Raw genomic sequence first — 22,139 nt, 5'->3', positions numbered from 1 at the left:
ATTTAGGAAGGTCAAGGGCCATATATCAAGTACGACATGTAGTTACAAACACAGACATACAAAAATAATTATGAAAAATCTCTACTCCTAATATCTCGGTACGTACTTTGTTTCGTTCGCTCGTTCCCTCGCCCCCCTCGCATGACTTCTCGCTCCCACCGATTTCTTTCAAAAAAAAGTAGGTTGCTTGTTTCCGATCAAAGGAACAGGTCACCCCACCAGGTTTTACTCAAGGAAACTCACCCCCTGCGCACCACCAATCAAAACAATCAAAGGAAGGCATCAACCCACGTGACATCTATCAGGATGGGCCTCACGTGAGACCTAGTCCTTTGATCGGAAAAAAATTATATGAGACCAGGTCTCACGGTTAGTAGGTGAGACCCGCCCTGATGGATGTCACGTATCATTCACGAATCAGAAAGCATCTAATCTCCCCCCTCCCCCCTGATTTCAAGTGGGGGTGGGGTAGATGCTTTGTGATTTGTGAATGCCACGTGTCATCCATCAGGATGGGTCTCACGTGAGACCTGATCTCATAGAATTATTTTCCCACAGATTGTATCCAAAGAAACCACACCTCCTTCTGGATCTAGTTTTATTACGGATTTTTCTTGCCATACGAGGCAGATCGCACAATTTAAGGACGCCAGTTATGTGCATGTGATCCCACCTAATCAATATCTTCCTCCGGAAATTTCTTGCGCCCATATGCCAGTTATATGGATCTGATTCTAAGAGCATCTCCAACCACGTCCCCAACAGCCCCCAGGCGTCTTTTTACGCGCCGGCGTAAAAAAACCCTCCACTTACGCCCTCAAAACGCCGAAATCTGGGGGCGCTCGGGGGCTCCAGCGTAACGGAAAAACACGCATGGGCCACACTGTCAGGCGAAAAGTCAAGCCAATCGTCCAGATTCGCCTCCCACCCCCGCGCGCTCAGCCGCCACCCTGCCGATCCAGGCGCCGCCCACCACCTCTAGATAGGCCATTCCCCGACGGAAAAGAGAGGAGGTTTCACCGCGGCAGCCTCTCCACCACTGTTCGGGCGACTTTTCCGGCGTTCCGGCCGTGCAAGGCGGTATACCAGCAGGTGTGCGCCCACCACGCCCGCCAGGTGTTCGGCGGATTTGGTCGAAAGTTCAAATGTGGGAGATCATGACTTGCTGTGTCATCTTGCACAATATGATCATTAGGAGCAAGCAAGAAGAGCCAGTGTTTGACACTGAACTATACTACAGGCAGGGTCATGTTGCCCAAGTTGATTATCAGCTACCGGCAACCTGGACTGCCTACCTCAATATGCGTCAGGAGATCCGGGACACACAGGTGCATCAACAACTACAGCAGGATCTGGTGGAGCACCTATGGAGGCCCAAGGTCGACGCCTAGCTCGACGTGTGATGAAATATGAGTTCTTATTTGTTGAACTATATTATTTGTATTGAACTATTTGTTGTTGAACTATTTGATTTATATTGATTTTCTGTGATGAACTATGTGATAAAAAAATACTTATGTTGAGAATTCATACTGAACCACGTTAAATATGGGTCGATTCGCGCCGATATTGAGCCATTTTTCACTGAAAGTGGGCTGAAAAGCGGGCTCATTTACGCCAAAAAATGGGCCAATATCGGCGCCTGGGGACGACGGCTGGGTGCCGAACTGCCCCAGGCGATGATTTTTATGCCTCCTGGGGTGAGGGGGGGGGGGGGGGGCAACGGCTGGAGATGCTCTAAACCCTCACCTCTCTTTTGCGGCGGAGAGCCGCCATACTTGACGCAGATGATAGCGAGCTCCGCAGGTTAGGGTCTCCTCTCCTCCCTCCCATGGCAGCCATTCCCGTTTCTCTGTCTGCGAGCGACTCCGCCCTCTCTGTCCGCGAGCGACAGTGGTGGTGGCAGTGGGCTATGCGAGAGGTAAGAGAGAGTGGCCTCACCGACGACATCGGGATGGCGAAATTGGCGTGGTTGCGCCTCCGCACCGCCTATGGCGCGCTTCTCCACTTGAGGGGCACACCGCCTCCACCTCCGTCGGCTCCGTCGAGAGCCTGGACAAGGAGAACCTATTGCCTACTGGGAGGAGCAGGTACGCAGCACATTTTGATGGACCTTTTGCTTGTGGCGTGCATTCCCCTTGCCATAGTATGTCTCCTGCTCGAGGTTTCAGTGTCTTGTTCGTGTTAGATGAGTTATTGGGTGCTTGCAGGGTCAACCAAGCAAGTTCTGCTTACCCTACTATTTCATTTCCGAGGATTCATCCGGGTCGTCACAGGCAACCTCCCTTTGACGCTCCTTCCTAATCTGTTTCGCACCCATTGAAAAGCTATGAACTATTTTTTTGGCAACTCTAATAATGTTCTGCATTGCTTTAGGGACCAACAATTTGATCGTCACATGCAGTAACAAAGGTAGCATTTTCCATAATGTGTTTTCTACTAGAATTTTTATTAGTTTTATGAAACGCTTTTGCAATGATATTAGTTGGTGGCTTTTCCAAATACAATCATGCATGTTGTTCTTCCTCCAGAAAATGCAAGGATTTCTGTCACTTTCATCGATGCCCATGGGTAAGAAGTGTCAACTATAAGTAATCAAATATATCTCCTGAATACGATGAATGCGGAGAAGATATGAGAACAAAATACTCATTGATCCATGACTTCCGATGTAAAATTCCTTGACTTCGAATCATATATATTGCAAATTTGACTATATTAATTGTTTTTCCAGATGATTCATTTTACCTTAAAAAAGCATTCGCCTTAAGATGCAACAGCTTCTGCACTACTACAAAAAGCATGGTTGTCTATGTGTGTATTAGATTTCAAGTGGATCTCCCATTCTGTTAGTTCCACTTGCTGAACAACACAACGTTTTGTCACTTTATTTTCTTCTGACTTTCTTAGACATTACAACAATACATTATATAGACCCAAGTATTACTTATCATCAAACTGGCTAATAATAGAACTTTGCCCAGTAATGGAACACTAGAGGTGTGAGCTGCGGTTGTGAAAGAGGAAGGAATCGAGAGGAAGACATGCTTTAATGTATGACACACATTTAATTTCAAGGCATATATGAACTGGTTCAAGGCATTATTTGTTTGAATCGTTCAGTATACGCTGCTTGAGTATACAGGCTTCAGTAGCATAGATTATGACACTGTATGAACATTAGGATGACCATCAATGATTTCAAGAGCTTGTCACAACATATTGAATGTGTGTAGCCCCCCATTGTTCTATGTAGTTATATAGTGTTTATCAATCTTTATCGAGAAATATTGTTTATCAATCAAGGGGTAAAACCGTCACATGTGTAGTTATTTTGGTCCAAGTATTGACATAGTATGATGCTTTTTCTTTTGAACAGGCTAAAATCTGCCCCTGTGGCAAATGATGTTCCTTATGCATCCGAGAAGAAAATCCCGAGTCTGTACTGAGTTGATTGTGCCCATAAGAGGTTGTCCTAATATTAGACTTGGTGTAACATGCATGGCGCATTTCACCAGGATATTTGTTCTGCTACTATGTTCGTATATGTAATAGTGGAAATTGTCATACAAAAATATTGCTTACCTTAGAAGAAAATATTGTAGCTGATTTAATTCCTATTTTTTTAGTTCTGAGTGCATGCCTTGATGCATGCATATAAGTAAGCATTTCTCAGGTTTTGATATTCTAATGTGAGCAATGAAAGGTGGTGGTGTCAATCCAGACTTGTTGGGTTCGGAGGAAGGTCTAGCCGGATTTGAGCCTCCACCTCATATGCTGAAGGAAGGACTTCGAACTGCCACTAACAAACTACTCCCACTGTAAATAATTATAAGACCATTTAGATCCCTACCCGTTTAGATCACTAGAGGGAGTAGATGGTAAATGGAGGGGCTCAGATATTGCAATAAAAAAGAAATGACACATATTTCGGTAGGAAGCCATCTCAGCAAGACAAAATATTATATTTTTATATTACTCTTATTTGCTTATGCATGTCCTTGTACGGATCAGCCATGAATTTTTTACTTCCGAAAGAAATGTTGCTGCACATCCCCAACCTCAATTGAAGTGTCACCATGGAGGACGTCCAGGTGCTTGTTGTTCTTCAGATTCATGTCTTAGATATTCTTAGGAGAGAAATTGTATGGAGTTTATTATTGATCATTCATTTCAACAAATATACGTGATATTCCCTTGTAAAAGGTTGCCTCGCGAATTTATGGTGACTTGATAATTCTTTCAGCGCAGGCCTCCAGAAGCTCCGGTGCATAGTGGACGGCTAAAGCGTGCGGAGAATGTCAAGAGAGGGCGGGGTAGACCGAATTTGACATGGGAGGAGTCCGTTAAGAGAGACCTGAAGGATTGGAGTATCACCAAAGAGCTAGCTATGGACAGGGGCGCGTGGAAGCTTGCTATCCATGTGCCAGAGCCATGAGTTGGTTGCGAGATCTTATGGGTTTCACCTCTAGCCTACCCCAACTGGTTTGGGACTTAAGGCTTTGTTGTTGTTGTTGTTGTTGTTGTTGTTGATAATTCTTTCAAATTCCAAACAGGGGGTGCATTTAAATAATGAAGTCGCCCCCCCCCCCCCCCCACACACACACACCCACCCACACATCATTATTTTGTTTAGAATCTGAATCTGAAGCGAACTATGCGCCACTTAAAATGGCGCCAGTTAAGTAGGAGTAGTCAAAATTCAGTTAGTCTCAGTAATGCAATGTGACTCTGTTGGAAGTTAATTCTACCTCATTTCATTTCTTTCCTTTTCTATCTAATTATCTACTTCATTCTAAACTGATCATCTTGCATACCTTATATATTTCACAGCTGTTCCAAATGAGGACTATGGGATATAAATCAGCTGAGTCCCCTCTACCATGGACGGAACTCGGCAAATGCACCGCTGAGTTTATTTGGCTTTACTGAGTTCCCAAGAAACTCAACTCGGCTAGCACATAATATGTATGCATGGTCGATAATGAAGTTTATAACGTAGATTCACTCACTCGGGATTCTACCTAACATGGTCTATTATGCAAATATATTGAATTTGTCCATTATACCAAATTTCAAAATATGTATCTTGTCATCACCATGATGTATGGCATACTATTCTATACCAATTGTTTTAAAACTTGGTTTCTTAACAGGCTAGAGATATGCATGTAATACTTGCAGAAAAATACATGATTCCCAAGGCGTCTATTTTAAACACTTTTGCCCCCCATGCCCCCCCTACTTCGATTTATGAGGGGTGGCAGTTTCGATCATAGCTAGAAGAAATGGAAATTTTGTTTCATTTATTATCTATGGGGCAAAGGGGAAATAATATATAAATGATGGACGTGCAATCGCATACAAACCTACTAGAATATTTACTGCAAACCAAATATCTTTGCCCTGCATGGTGCCTTTTGGCTCAACATCTCTTTATGCATATTACTTGAAATATTCTTGAAGTCCGAGGAAGAGGAGGAGGAAGAGTAGTAAAATGGTCTAAGGAGGAGAGAGGCGCGTCATCCGGTTTAAAAGGAGAGGGCTCTAGCGAGAAATGTCCTGCTATGACGGGAAACTGAGCGGGAAGGGTAAGTCTGACGGGGAAATGGAAGGGTGTGTCGTGGGGTTGAGTTTTTGTGTTGGAGTTGCGTGTTGGAGATAACATGGTGGATAGTCTGGACAACCATATTTCTTCCACACATATGTGATGGATTTGGAGGAGCCCAGACTGTACAGACGGTTGGGTTGTGGGGAGCCCGATAGGCGCCTGTTTGATGTTTGAACACGCCTAGACGTATGAGGGAGAAATGAATTTCGACCTTGGAGAATACCTTAATCATTTGTTTGATTCATTTATATGCATTGTAGCCCGTAGCAACGCACGGCATTCTACTAGTACATTTTAAGATCTTGGGGTGCCTAAATCTCCTTCTTCCTGCTTCCACCGGCGGCATGCCGTGAACCTAACTCGATGCCACCTCTGGGCCTCTACCTTGGCGAAGCAAACTTTTTGGAAGTCAGAACCATGTAGAAGGAGCGGCCGGACCAAGAGACGCCACCTCGGAGAAAAAACCTGCCGATAAGGGCTCGTAGAAACTCTGAAAACCACGAAAGTCAGATGAATCCAAATGGATCCACCAAATACGCAGTCCAATCTGATACTGGAAAACCCGCCGAATACATGGCTCCACACGCCCACCGCTAGTGAAAATCACATAAACAGAATGGAGATAGGGTTGGGAGAATAATATTCCTACCCTGGTGACGGTGTCCTGGACTAGGGGGTCCCGGCCTAGCTCGCCTAGTCCATGGGCCAAACTGACGGCCCATTAACGAGGAGGGCCTCCGGAAGCCTCTAACCCATGTGCATCCGAAGACCCTCTCTCTTCTTCTCCTGCTCTCGGATAAGGGGAACCCTAGACCTCGGACAAGGTGGGGGATGAAGAACACCTGGTCCCCAGCGTTGGGAGTGGGGCCGCGTTGGCCGGGCTCTGGGGCCCTGTAGGCGGCATCGGTGGGGATGTATCCCGCCGCGCGGAGCTCGGCGATGGTGGCATCAGTGACCTTGGAGGCTACCCACCTCCCCTTCAGATTGGCATCGACCATTGGTACAGACGCGGGAGCTTGAGGAAAGCTTTAGGCTTGAGAATGGGATTGGGGGTGTGAAGGCTTGGGAGGTTTGGGCGCTGGAGCGGAAGGAGATCGTAGGAGTTTTGGTTCGTCCCCTTCTGCTCTTTATAAGTCAGTAAAAGGCGAAGCGCCCTGCTACTTGTGAGCTGTGTTGGGTTTTTCCTCGAATAGGAGGGGATGATGTAGTACAGGAGATATAAGTATTTCCCTCAGTTATGAAACCAAGGTTATCAATCCAGTAGAAGAATCAAGCAACACCTTGTTAGTAGTACTTGCACATAAAATGATAAATCCTTGCACCCAATGCGAACAAGGGGTTGTTAATCCCTTGGCGATTAATTGCAAGATTAAATTGTATGGTGATAGATAGATAGATCGAACAAAAATACAAAATAAGATAAATAAGATAAAATTGCAGCGAGGTATTTTTAGGTTTTTTAAATATATGATAGAAGTAGACCTGGGGGACATATTTTTCACTAGAGGCTTCTTTTTGAAAATAGCATACGATGGGTAAACAAATTACTGTTGGGTAATTTATAGAAAAACAAATAATCATGACGATACCCAAGGCAATGATCATGTATATAGGCATCATGTCCGAGATAAGTAGACTGAAATGATTCTGCATCCACTATTATTACTCCACACGTCGACCGTTATCCAACATGCATATAGAATATTAAGTTCATAATAAAGAACGAAGTAACGCCTTAAGCAAGATAACATGATGTAGACAAAGTAAACTCACGCATGAATAAACCCCATCTTTTTATCCTTAATAGCAATGGTACATACATTTCATGCCCCTTTCTGTCACTGGGATTGAGCACCGCAAGATCGTATCCATTACAAAGCACCTCTCTCATTGCAAGATAAATCAATCTAGTTGGCCAAACCAAATCAATACATCGGAGAGAAATATGAAGCTATAACAATCATGCGTAAAGGAGTTCAGAGAAAACCCAATATTCATGGATAATTGGATCATAAACTCACAATTCATCAAATCCCAACAAACACACTGTGAAAAGTCATTACATCAGATAGAACTCCACAAATATCAAGGATAACATTGTATTGACGATCAAATAGAGAGAAGAAGCCATCTAGCTACTAACTTTGCACCCGTAGGTCTGTGGTAAACTACTCACGCATCATCGGAAGGGCAACAAGGTTGATGTAGAGCCCCTCCGTGATCGATCCCCCCCCCCCCCCGCAGAGTGCCGGAAAAGGTCCCTAGATGGGATCTCGCGAGAACAGAGGCTTGCGGTAGCGGAAAAAGTATTTCATGGACTCCTCTGTTGGTCTCCTGATTTTAGAGAATTTACAGAGACGGAGTTAGGTCAAATGGAGTCATGTGGGGCCCACGAGCCACCAGGGTGCGCCCTACCCCTCGGCGCACCCTAGTGCCTCATGAGCCACTGCTCCATCTTATTGTCCCCTCCCGAAGCATATGTCCAGAAAACATCTCCAGAAATTTCGTGGCATTTGGACTTCGTTTGATACTGATATTCTGCAAAACCAAACACAAGCAAAAAACAACAACTGGCAATGGGCACTAAGTTAATAGGTTACTCCTAAAAATGATATATAATTGCTTATAAATCTATATAAAACATCCAAGATTGATACTATAATAGCATGAAACAATAAAAAATTATAGATACGTTGGAGACGTATCAAGCATCCCCAATCTTAATTCCTGCTCGTCCTCGAGTAGGTAAATGATGAAAACAAAATTTGTGATGTGAAAGGCTACCTATCATATTCATCATATAATCTTTTATTTTGTTGCATGGACAGTTGGACTTGAATGATTCAAAATAATAGTCTATAATTTGACATGAAGACATCAATACTCAAGCATACTAACAAGCAACCATGTCTTTCAAAATATCAACGCTAAAGAAAGTTATCCCTAGCCCATTATGCTCAATCATTGATCCATTCATGAAACACACTCAACATTAGCTACACCCAATACACAAGTATGACAATAGTGTTCCCTAGTTGGTGCATTGTAAGAGAAGATGGAGACTCGAAATAAAAGTAAAAATTGCATAAAAGTAAATAGATAGGCCCTTCACTGAGGGAAGCAGAGATTTGCAGAGGTGCTAGAGCTCAAGGCTTAAATTGATAGATCAAATATTTTGAGAGGCATGTTTTTCCTCTCAACGAAAATGACTGGAATTTCCAAATATCTTCCATGCTCGACACATTATAGGCGGTTCCCAAACATAAATTAAAGTTTATTTCCTTTCCACCATTCTTTCACAATCCATTGCTAGCCTTATCCACATGTGCCTTCCATACCAATACTTTTCAAGGAATTTATTATTATCATCATATTATTTTTTCCATTTTGGGATTTGGCATCCCTATTACCTGTCACAGTCTCGTGCAATGACAAATGAATAAACACTCATCATGTGAATAACCCACCTATCATGGAAAATATTGGCCACCCCCTGCCACTTCATGAGCGGTATGGGCACACAAAACGGAAAAATTATTTTGAAAAATTAGAGTTGACACATGCAAATTTACTTGGAACGGCATGGAAATACCGCATATAGGTAGGTATGATGGACTTATTTGGCACAACTTTGAGTTTAAGGAATTGGATGCACAAACAACATTCCCGCTTAGTACAAATGAAGGCTAGCAAATAGATTGAGAAGCAACCAACCAAAAAATAAAAACGGTCATAAACATGCATTGAACATAACTAACAATGAATAATGCACCATGAGTAGGATATAACTTCGTTGCATAACTATTGACTTTGCGTGCTTGCATAGGGAATCACAAACCTTAACACCAATATTCTTACTAAACCATAATTACTCACTAACATGACTCACATATTATCATCTTCATATCGCAAAACTATTGCAAGGAATCAAACTTACTATATCCAATAATCTTTCATGAAAGTTTTTACTATATCCCTCTTGAATATTCATCACTTTGGGACCAAATTCATGTCTTGTGCAAATTACCATTACTATTATCAACTCTCAAAAATATATAAGTGAAGCATGAGAGTGCAAATATTTCTTTAAGATATAATCTTATGAAATCTCAAAATAATATAAGTGAAGCATGAGAGTGCAAATATTTCTTTAAAATATAATCTTATCAACTCTCAAAATAATATAAATGAAGCATGAGAGTGCATGTATTTCTTCAAAATATAATCACCACCGAGCTCAAAAAGATTTAAGTGAAGCACTAAAGCAACTGCCAGCTCAAAAGATTTAAGAGAAGCACATAGAGCATTCTAACAAATCATGATAAATGTGTGTCTCTCTCAAATAGGTGTGTCCAGCAAAGATGATTGTGACAAACGAAAAAGCAAACAAAGCAAAGACTCATATAATATACAACGCTCCAAGCAAAACTCATATCATATGACGAAGAAAAATATAGCTCCAAGTAAAGTTACCAATGGTCGTTAGAAGAAAGAGGGGATGCCCAAGCTTAGTTGCTTGGGAGTTCTTGAATATTACCTTGGGGTGCCTCGGGCATCCCCAAGCTTAGGCTTTTTCCACTCCTTATTCCTTCACCCAAAACTTGAAAACTTCAATCATGCAAAACTTAACAAAACCTTCCTGAGATCCGTTAGTATAAGAGAACAGATCACTACTTTAAGTACTGTTGCAAACCCATTCATATTTTATTTTGCATTATACCTACTGTATTCTAACTTCTCCATGGCTTATACCCCCCGATACAATCCATAGTTCCATCAAAACAATTGATTCAATATTGGTTTTAGCAATTAATACAAGAACTTCCCTTTCCCTAATTGATCCAATATTTTTAAAAGAGCTTAAAATAGGCCTAGAGATCATATCTAATTAATGTCATCAATTTTGGATGTGCCTAAGTATTTTCCGGATTTATTTCCCCAAGTGGCAAAAACTTAAATTATTTCTGTGAGAAGAATATTGCATTGATCTTAGCAATATTTGGTCATTCCTTGGATCCAGATGGAGTGGAGAGCCTCTTCAAATATTGGTGTGATCTAGCTCAACAAAGGAAGTCGGTTTCCTTTGTGGCAGTCAGAGCTAGGGTTTCAACTTGCAGTTGACTGGAATTTGATCTAGTTTGGTCTTGCCTGTGATGTGATCCAGCTATAGCTACGGTGAGGTGAACTTTAATTACAAAAATCATTAGAAAAAGACTTTGGAAGAGATTCAGAAGTCAGTAACATCACAAAAATAAAAATTAAATCTAATTTTTGGGGTGTTACACTTGGGCATTAGGAATTTGCAGGCGATCAATCAAGGGCTCATTCTCTCGACGGCATGGAGACTTGTAAAGGAACCAGAAAGCCCGTTGGCGCAATTACTGAAGGCTAAGTATCATCATGACACAACTATTTGTAGAGTAAAGGCTAATACACTGAAGTCTACTTTCTGGACTGCAATTTTGAAGATGAGGCGTCTTCTCATTTCACTATGGAGAACCCCTTGGTTTGAAGGCTGGGAAAATATCTATGATAATCTAAAAGTGCATATAAACATAGCTTCGCCAATCTTCAGCTTCTTTCAAGACAAAGACCAAAAGCGGTGGCACTGCAAATTATATAATTGCACAACCATGTATGGAAAGAGAAGAATATGGATCCAAGAGCCCAAACCTTCACTTGGAGACTTCTTAGAAAAGCACTTACTACAGGTAAAAGGGCAGATACACTCTCTAAGTTTATTAGTGAAAACTGTACAACCCGTGGAAATACTGAAAATGAAATGCATCTTTTTTTTTCTTATGTCCTTTTGCAAAAGCAGCTTGGTATGGTTTTCCATGGTTTACTAAAACTGATTTTATTGCCCAACATAACAGTTCGGTTTCGCAAATGATCCAAGCCCTCCTCACGTCCAATCACCCACAACTAAATGTTGTCTCACTGTATACCTTCCTATGGTGTATTCGGAAATCTAGAAATGATATATAATCGCTTTGGCGGGGCTACTAGGTCTCCTTCTCAGGTATTTGCAGCGGCAATGGCGATCATGCAAGGAACTAATTTGGAGGTTGCAGCTCAGTCTCTAGAATACAAAGTAATCATCTTGCATGAAACTACTAATGATGCGCCTATGGAGACCCTTTTGCAGAAACAGGGTCAATTGACAATGCAATCGACACCATCTCCCGGGGAAACAATCACGGACATCTCATGTATTTCAGGTCCTATTGTCTATATAGATGCAACATGGATTCCAGGATTTCAAGATCAGCTGACTGTAGCAGGTATAGGTATATTTATACAGTTTGCAGGCAATCTGCGGTGTTCTCAGCTGTGCATCTCGGCTGTCTCTCCACCGACGACTTCAGATTCAGTAGGGAACATTTCTGACGGAGAGCGCGATTCTGGCGAAAGCTATAGCGGCCAGCAAGCCCATTCTTGCTCCGGGTCATTGCACTATAAGGCCACAACTTGCATGCATAACAGCTTCCTCAGCCTTTGATGCTACAAGAATTTATCACATCAATAGGAGCTACAACTTTCGAGCAAATCACCAAGCTAAATTAGCAATCAAAACTCAAAATTCTCCTTCGAGGTTCACATGTTTAGGTTTAAGAAATGGTTCTTGCCTTAGTGCAGTACTAGCTGCACTTTCTTCAGAATTTCAATGCAAGGTTGTACTTGTACGATTCTGTTAATCAATGCAATATGTGGGTTCAAAAAAAATCTCTACCATTTTTAAACATTCCTATTTGCTAATGCAACCATAGGCTAGAATCCGGAAGATATTCACTAGGACATACACTTTAGACATCTATGTCAAGATATCAAAGAATATGTATACATATGTGCGGGGGTAGAACACACACACACACACACACACACACACACACACAACTTGCACATCTGACAAATATTAATCGCTGGAAGCATTATATTTTCTTATGTTTCACCTCCACACATTGAAGAGATCCAATAAGATCCTTCAAAGGAATGTCACAAAAGAAGAAAATGCATGAAGCTTTTGTTACAAATATAATTTAAATTTCGCACACTTGAAGCATATATTTCAATAACAAACACTACATACTATATAAAGAACATTATGATGTAGATGCATACATATTTTTATGAGATTAACTAGGTTATCTATGTATTAAAAATATACTACTTAACATTTTAATTAAGTAAAAATATTAAATCTAAGGAAGTAACAAAGTTTAGTACAAATCCTATTTGTACTAAAAATATACTATCTAACATTTTAATTAAGTAAAAATATTAAATCTAAGGAAGTAACAAAGTTTAGTACAAATCCTATTTATTTTAACCATCATTTATCGCAAGTCAGCACCATCGACACTTCTGCACTGCAAAAGAACCGTGTCCCCTCATAATAGCGCTCACTCTCTAAGGTCTTGCATTTAATCAAGATACATTCCGGTTTGAACCTGTTGTGCCGACACTACATGAGATATTAAAAACTTCACTGAAACTGTAATGGGAGAAATGATCGTTTTTAATAGTGACATCTAAAATATTGGTAATTTATTTGTTTTATCTCAGATACGAGCACAATTATGGATCTACATCCACGACCAATCCTACCTCTGTGACATGGGATAATGAGATAAAGTTAACATGTGAATCACATTTATATCATGGAAATCTCATAAGAGCTCCCAGTTGTTGTTCACCAACATCTCAGATCTATTATGAGAAATATACACTAAAAGATAAAGCAAAAAGTCCATCCAAAACAATAAGGTGTGCATCAAGGGTGATACCTTGCGATAGCCACGTCCTCACCGCTACTTGTCAGGTAAATCGAGAGATATTTGCGGCCGCCCAATCGGAAGCGTCGCCGGAGGAAGGCGCTGATTGGTTCGCGTCACATGCTGCGAGGCGCTGGGTTGGCTTGCGTCGCGTGGTGGGCACGCGAGGTGGGTGGAGGCGGGACCTGCTTCTGTCTCATCCTGGGCGCTGTCAGCATGCTTCGAGTTGCGCTAAATCATGCGGTGTCCACATAACACCTCCCCCATACTGCTTTTCCTTCTTTGCTAAGCAAATCCCACCTCTGCCTCTTTAGCTCTCCCGCATCCTTTCGCCACCGCCGCTGCCTCCGCTGCTTCTCCTCCCCGTTCCTCTCTCCTAGCCAAGCTCCAGCCCTCCTCCTTGACCGCCTCTCTACTTCTCTGAAAAAGTAGCATGGGCCGGCCGCTATGCCTGAGCCGCCACAAGGTCATTGGGTGGAGGATCTGGTGCCGGCGAGCCACTCACGCCGGTGACTGAGGTCTCGGGGCAGCTGGAGTTGCCGTCGCCGTATGGAGATGGGTCGGCGGGGATGATGGTGTTGGGGTCTTTGAGGGGAAAGGCACCGCCGACGAGGACGGCGGCACGGCAAGGTAAACTCCCCTCCCTTTCTCCAGTTTTGTTTACAGATTTTCTCAAGCGAATGCGCTCCTATGTGTCCAGGCCAACCCGGCATAGCCACGGCATGCCACTGCCGCTTGTCCTCGTCGCGCACCGGCGCCGCAGACGGCCATCTCCATGCCCCGCAGTCGAGCAGGAGTCGCGCAAGCATGACGCTGAGAGGAGCCGAAGGAGATGTGGAGCACAGTATGGGGAGCAGAGGGGATTGGTGCAAAGAAAAATCTGAGATTTTGTGTCATTGGGGATCGGTTACATATTCAGGGTTCAGACTTCAGACATCAGCTCCTAAAATGTGCTTACAGTTTTTCACTTCTACCGGTCCCTACAAATAACAATATGGATCAGCTAGGTGTTCCCTCGAGTGAATTGCTAATCAAATCAGTGAAGCTGGGGTAGTTCCCTTACAAAGCGCCAATTCCCAATGCATCTTGTTGTTTCAGGTGCTTGGACGATGAGCAAACTAATGCGACGAGATCTTTCAAGTGATCTACCTGCTGCAAGTGATCAATTTCGTCTGGATTGGATTTCCATTTTATCTTTGTGATTGTTTTTCTGAAAATCAATCAAATAATAATGCATGAGGAGTAAATCATGCATCCATTGCTTTATACTAAGCTTTCTCCACTGTTAACCTAAAAGATTAGAGTTCATGCCTAACTTGTGAGGCCTAGATGTTTAATTAGACTATAGAACTCAGTATTATTCTTTGAAAGTTCCAACTTTCAACTACTTATATCATTGTCTCTATATTTGATTTGTTTTCTTATGAAAACACAGTTGCGATATTTGCAGTCTGAAAACAATGCATCCAGTTCAAGTATTCTTAGACATTAATGCACACAACAGTTATGCAACAAGCCTTTCTCTATAAAGTTTGAATTATATACATTGTAGATTCCAAAGGGGGTCAGGTTTTATATCTTTTTTCTAATATAGACCGGCTTCGGTATTTTGCATGGTTTATCCTGTAATTTATGAATCAGTATTTTCCATAAAGCTCCCCTTTGGACTGTGGTTTTGTTCTGCTGCTGCTGTGTTGCATTAGTTGCCCTACAACAATAATTAAGATTTGTCATATGTTTTCATTCTGATATTTTTTAAGTTGTTGATGGTCATACTTCATGTGCTTTGATGAGGAATTCACTTAGCAAATGATATCTTTGCAACTTGAAAGTATATGTGCACATGAATTATTTCATGTCATGATATGACCCTTTAGGTCCTTATCTGATTTATTTACATACCCTCATCCTTTAGGTGAATTGGAAGATGTTTTGACAAGTTAAAATGGTGGATCCTGTGCTAGCTGACTGGTCAATCTTTTCATTTGCTGGGAGCTGAAAGTTGTATTTCCAAACTAACAGAGGATGAACCATGGTTCGCAGGTATCATATGCTCATTCACATAAGATTTGATTGATTATTAAAGAATAAACAGGTTAAATAGTGTTTGCTTTGACTGTAAATTTTCTCTCTTATCATTCGTGAATTTTAGCTATTATTTCTTATTGATCCATCTTTTCTTCCCGATAGATAATATCAGAATCGTCGAGTCCTGCCGATCACATGAGATCACTAATCTTATTTTGGTGCACGGTCAGGCTGATGGTTTGATTGTTATCTACCGTTAGGTACAACTGCATACTTTGGGTTACTCAATGTGGTAAATGCCCCTTAATGTTTTATTCATGACAAGCAAAGGCAGTGCACAGCAGAGACAACATTCTTGGTGGCAACTTGTGGTTCCATTTTTGGCACGTAACATGACATGGTAGTGTTCTATGGACCACTTTGCATATTTTTTGTCTTCACTTTCTTGGATGGTTATTCATTAGTCGGTGTCATTGGTCATAGCTTCACATCGTCCGATGTTCAGCTTATTTTTCAAACCTCTGTGGAAGTTGCCACCTGACACATCTAGCTAAGCATTTAAGTGTCGTGAATTAGATGAATTTTCATTTTCATGTGACCTATTGAGATACTTTCAGTGCTAAGCCTGTGAAAGGGGTGCTCAATGTTGCTTGCTCTTTGGATGTAAACTGAAATGTTCAAATATGAACATAGTCAATAATTCAACTTTCTTGTAGTTCAGTCATGACCCTATAAGTTGCACTTTACTGTTAAACTGTGTTGAGCACAATGAGATGAGATGCACGAAAGGTGAAAAAAGATGATTGCTAGCATTTATAGAATATACTACTAAATATTTGGCCTTCCATTGATGTTTTCCCCTTTGCGTTTGTTGCCTTCCCTATGATATTTTCGTTGGTTTATCGCCTCCTTTTGGATTGATCAGTTCATGTCGGATCAATCTGGTCCAAGAATTTCGTATTTGACGAGAACAATTCATATCAATGGTTGGATTAAACAGTATGTATCTCATGTGTGGCTGGACACTAATTTTAAGCATGCTGTAGTCTCTTCCGCCATTTGACCTTATTGGTTCTATATTCAGGAAACCGAACAATGGCTATCTGATGGTTTCCTGCAATGGTGGTCTCAACCAGATGTGTGCCTTTGTAAGTACAGCTTGTGACAATCTCGATGCATCTATTGTGTTCTCTACATTTTTGAGCCATTGCTGCTGTTGAAATACTAAAACTGAACGTACACGTTGCACTGTTAAATCAGATATGCGATATGGTGACAGTTGCAAGATACTTGAATGTCACATGCATTGTGCCGGAGTTGGATAAAACTTCATTTTGGGCTGATCCTAGGTCAGTATTTCTTTCTGCAGTGACTGCAATTCTTAACAATTCACTTAAGGACTTCCTTTATCTTATCATTTTCTATTGCTTTGCCTAAAGTGAGTTCCGAGATATATTTGATGTGGACTACTCCATAGCATCATTGAGAGATGAGGTCTGCATACTGAAAGAGATGATTCCAAGGCTGAAAAGGATAGTTGAACAGGGATATCTTCGCTCCGTGCCTCCGTGCAGTTCGTCCAATATATCCTATTACAATATTCAGGTTTCTTTCCATCTCTCCATTTCTCATGATGTATCTAAATCATATGCATGCCCAGGTAAAGATTGTATAGGTAGTAATTGGGAAAACAGATTTTACCAATGATAAATAAGTACAAGGTCTTTTATTTGAATAAAACAAATGCTTGACTTGCAAATAATGGCCTACCCATGAAGATTCAGAAATAGAGGTACCGTGTAAATTTTGATGGGTTGAGATTTACCTCTTGAAGAGTTGGGCAGGCGTGTGGTTCAAATTCTTTGTCAGAATGGACCCTTTGTGGTTCTCCATTTGTGAAATGAGATGGACATGCTTGCCTTCTCTAGCTGTACACATGGTCGGAGCAACGGCTGAGAAGCTCAAAAGGATGAGGTATTGCATCCCATCTAAATTTTCTCAAGATGTTTTAGACCTAATTTGGAAGATACGCTTACCCAAGTAGTAGGTGGATCAAGGGTACGCTGGTCTCGTTGGGCCTCAAGTAGCAGATGGATCAAGGGACTGAAGGTGACCTTCTCATCCTAATCTCTTTTTTATCGCTTGCTCCTATGAGTCATATCCCAGTCCTCCTCAATGTCTTAATCTTCTTCAGAAGAGAATGCTGCCGCTGCTCCGCTCGGAGAAGAGAGCCGTCGCGCCATCAATGGGAGGAGGCTAGGCTGAGCGCGCCGTCGCCACCAGAGGTGCCCTGGGCGATCTGCTAACGTCTCGGTTCTTGCTATTGCAGGTTGTTCACATGCCCGTGCTGCTAGCCTTGTCATCAGTGTCCGGTGGGCCGAATCAATCGTGTGCCCGCCTTTTCTTATTTGGAAAGAATACATCTTTTGTGATGCAGTTGCTGGAGATTAAATGTTTGGGCTGATGCTTCATTCTTTTTTTTTTGCGCAGATACATAGGGTTTATTACTCCAAAGTTACAGGTTTACAATCCTCAGCGATAAGCACGCTGACACACGGTAGAGAGCATCTCAGCCAACATGATGTGCTATTCCCACATCTATCATAATTCGCTGACGAATCTGCAACCCTGTTTTGCTCTCTATGAATTTAACTGGAATAACAACCCTATCCTTCAAGTACCCCTTAACAGTTCTAACCAGATGACCATGCATGGACCTATCCAAGGAGTCATCCGACAGTGCCTTGAGTGCTAAGGAGCAATCCGACTGCAAAAGAATATTAGCCGAAGAGTGCTCGGCCGCCAACTTGAGTCCCTCTGCCATAGCTTGTAGTTCGGCCTCAAGGGCTTCGTTACAATTGAAAATTTTACGATACGCAGCGAAGATCACCCCACCTTTATCATCTCTCAATATCATGCCGGAACCCGCCGAACCATCTGAGCCATTATAAGACCCATCCACTGATAATGCTAATACGCCCGCAGGAGGTCTTGGCCACCGCTTTGGTATTGTATTAGGCTGCGGTTGCTCTTGAGTCCCCGGTGGGTTCAACATTAACGGGGCTTTACCCTTGATGATTTCTTCCACTGACAGGGAAATCTAGCTGTAGGAATTGTAGTAGCTGACCAAGAAGGAGCACGAAACCTCCAAGGGAGGAATAGATTTACCGTGCTCTAATTCATTGCGGAGGTGCCAGCTGCACCACAATACCATGATGATTCTGCTTCTAAGTTGCTCATGTACGTTTGCTAGGAGGTCAAAGATCCATCCCTTCCTGTACATAAGATATCTCTCCTATATGGTAACGGCCAGTGAGTGCACATGGCGTCCCACAGCAATGCCGAATTGGCACACACCAGCAGAGCTTCATTCTGTGCGTGAATCGTTTGGATTGCTACTGATTTCAATGTACTAAGGGAATCCCAAATGATTACTGGCGTTGTGCAAGTAGTATTCAGCAGTGTTTCTAGGAATCCTGTAAGATTTGCGTAAGAGACATGCATAAGGAAGATTTATTTTCTTATAGATGTTAATGTATTTTGTCTTGAACTGCATTTTGGGGCCTGGCGAATGAGCCCGAAATGCTTTTCCTACTTGCATTCTTTTTTAATGCTTGGCGTTCATTAGTAGTGTACAAACACGTTCTCAACTCGAACAGCTGGATTGGTACGCACACTCACGCCTCAGGAGGCGCGCCAAGGGCGCGCCCCAGCCACTAGTTTTAAACTTTAAACATGTAGAGCTTAACTAAATCAAACCTCCAACTCCAGTCTAGGTCGTTGGCACTCTGACCTTATCAATCCTGGTCTAAATCGAACCATGGAGCTGTTTGGTGCACGGGAAAGCGACGATCTTGGGATTACGTCTAGCAAGTCCCTCTTTTGATGGGCCAGCCAGCATGAAAAATAGTCAAGCTATTTTTTACGAATTGAAAAAATGTGCATGATATTGAAACATGTTCGCAAATCAGAAAAATTATTTGGAAATTAAAAATGTTCTTAAATATGAAAAAGGTTCAGGAGTTTGGAAAAATGTCCATGAACTTAAAAAATGTTCGCAAATCTGGAAACAAATTCAGAAACAAAAAATATTCTCAAATTTGAAAAATCTTCAGGAAAGGGCAACCTGGTGCATGTAGCTCCCGCTTGCGCAGGGTCCAGGGAAGGGTCCGACCACTTATGGTCTATAGTACGCAGCCTTTCCCTACATTTCTGTAAGAGGCTGTTTCCAGGACTTGAACCCATGACCTCATGGTCACAAGGCAGCAGCTTTACCACTGCGCCAAGGCTCCCCTTCTTTCTTTGAAAAATCTTCAGGAGTTTGGAAAAATATTCACGAACTCAAAAAATGTTTGCAAATTTGTAAAGGTTTCTTGCATTTGAAAAACAAAATCATGAACTCCAAATATATTTTGAATATTAAAAACTGTTCATGAATTTGAAAAAATATGACAAACTCAAAAGTGGGAAAAAATGTTCGTGAACTCAAATTCTTGCAAATTTATATATTGTTCATGAATTTGAAAATCTTTTGCAAAGTTTAACAAATATCCACAAACTCGAAACATGTTCGCAAAGTCAAAAAATATTTGTGAATTTGAATTAGTTTTCTTGATTTTTAGAAAAAATAACATTCACACGTTTGAAAGATGTTCACTGATTTTGAAAAAATGTTCAACATATATTTAAGAGGATTGACCCTCTATTGTAAAATTCTCACTGAATATTCAACAATATACATCAAAGTAGATACATAATGTTTTAAAAAGAAATCTGATAATAAAATAGAGAAAATAAAAAATAAAAAAATAAAGAAAGAAAATAAATAAGTAAAAAAATGCCTAAGGAAATTGTAAATTAAAAAGAAACAAAATGGATATAAAATCATAATAGAAATTATGGAAATGGAAAATCAAAAGAGAAAAAAAGAGTTACTAGCACGAGTAGAAAAAAGAACCACGGAAACAAGCTTAAGTTTGCTATGCAAGTGAGCATGAATACAGAAAAATCAGTGGGCGGTCCGCACGAGACTAGAGGTAGAAGATAAATGTGACAGATGGGTCAAGCCAGTCAGTGAAAGTAGCAAGTTATCCCATTTTGGGATAACTTTTTATGTGGAAAAAAGCTCTAGGGTACAACAACACAAGTCATTCTAATCCGTTTTAAGGTAAAATTGATGACTGCTATCATGTAGCTTCTTTGACACAGGAGAACCTCTAATTTCCAATGCTGAGCAGAGCGGGCATTCTGCCTCTTCAACCACTATTTTTTTCACTGTGATTGATCAAAATGATATAGGCTTTAATAACCACAATTTGCATAAAAAACATGAGAACCACAACTAATTTTGCAAGGAAGACGTCATTCTTGAATCACTACAGAGGAGAATATTCAACCAACAAGAATGTCAAAATTTTGTGTGTAGACTGACGCACCTGATATTCGGGAAGGCGCCGATGGTACATGGTGTGTCATGTGGACGGATGCTATTGTTGATCTGTGTCTCATCGACATAGGGTAGAATCTCTACCTGAGGTTGTCAAAATCAGAATTATTCGATATGTACAGATTATCCATTCCAGAGTAGACATCCGGGGAGACTATACATTTTCCCCCAAAAAATCAACTACACTCCTATTTTGCAGAAAAAATCAACTTCAATCTTAATCCTTTTATTGTGGGTAAAATTTCAGAATTTCAAATTAGAAGTTACACTTACTTTTATGGTGCTTTTTACGGAGGGAAAATTATTCAGTGGAAAAGCTGAATTTCTTAAGGGTTTTTCTGGACGGGGAACAAGGATTAGATGACATAAATTGTGATAATGTACTCAAAAAATTAAATGATTCTAATTGATCTTTTCTCTCCAAAAGCAGATGGCAATAAAAGGTTTCCTACACTACTAGTTGCCAGAACTCTACCTTTTGTGGTTACTATTCTTCTGTTTGTCTTTATTATTTGGTGGAGAAGGAAACACAGAATTATAGGTAAATTATGCTCTGATAGCTCAATCTTGTTGTTATTTGCATCAAGGAACAATGGGAATACATGGTAAATGCAATGTTGTAAACTATGCAAGCTTGTTTTGTAGGTGTTATTCCTCAAATATCTTACCATGGCGGTACCTTCAGTTAGTCTAGCAATCATAAAGGACCTCACTGGAAATTTCTCTAAAAGTAATATGATCGGGCAGGGTGGATTTGGTAATGTTTACAAGGTTCGTTGGTGTGGGCGCGCACGCGTTATCCTTCACGGAAAAGAAAACAATGGTTAAGACATTGACATAAAGAAAAGCATCCATTGGCAAATTTAATTTCTGACATCTCAAGTTCTAAAATCACCAGGGGCAGCTTCCCGAAGGAAGAACTATTGCTGTCAAGAGGCTTAAATAGTCAGCACTCACAACAAAAGGCAAGAATGATTTCGCGAGAGAAGTGGAAGTGATGGTTGGGCTCCGGCATGGCAGTCATGTTTGTCTCCTGATCACTTACTGTAACGAAGGCAAGGAGCGGATACTCATCTCCGAATACATGAAGAACAAGAGTCTGAACATCTACACATTTGGTGCTCCTTGATTACTAGAACAAAAAAATTCTCAAGTTCTCACGAAAAGTAAAATTTTGAATTCTTGTGTTTCAAACAGGACCGTACATATATTATGTACTAGATTGTCGTGTTTGGGTTATTTCGCACGCAAACGCATGCACTCCTACGACCAATCCCTC

The 22,139-nt window shown here is 41.3% G+C and overlaps 1 pseudogene; it reads left to right on the top strand.

The window, feature by feature from the left end:
* The first annotated feature begins 11,648 nt into the window (after nucleotides 1–11,648).
* LOC123191991 (putative serine/threonine-protein kinase receptor) overlaps nucleotides 11,649–22,139 on the top strand; it is a 12,232-nt pseudogene continuing 1,741 nt past the window's right edge.

Source organism: Triticum aestivum, chromosome 2A (genome assembly GCF_018294505.1).
Source record: "Triticum aestivum cultivar Chinese Spring chromosome 2A, IWGSC CS RefSeq v2.1, whole genome shotgun sequence".
NCBI lineage: Eukaryota > Viridiplantae > Streptophyta > Magnoliopsida > Poales > Poaceae > Triticum > Triticum aestivum.
Note: the sequence above shows the minus strand (reverse complement) of the source record. Positions and strands in the feature narration are given on the sequence as shown.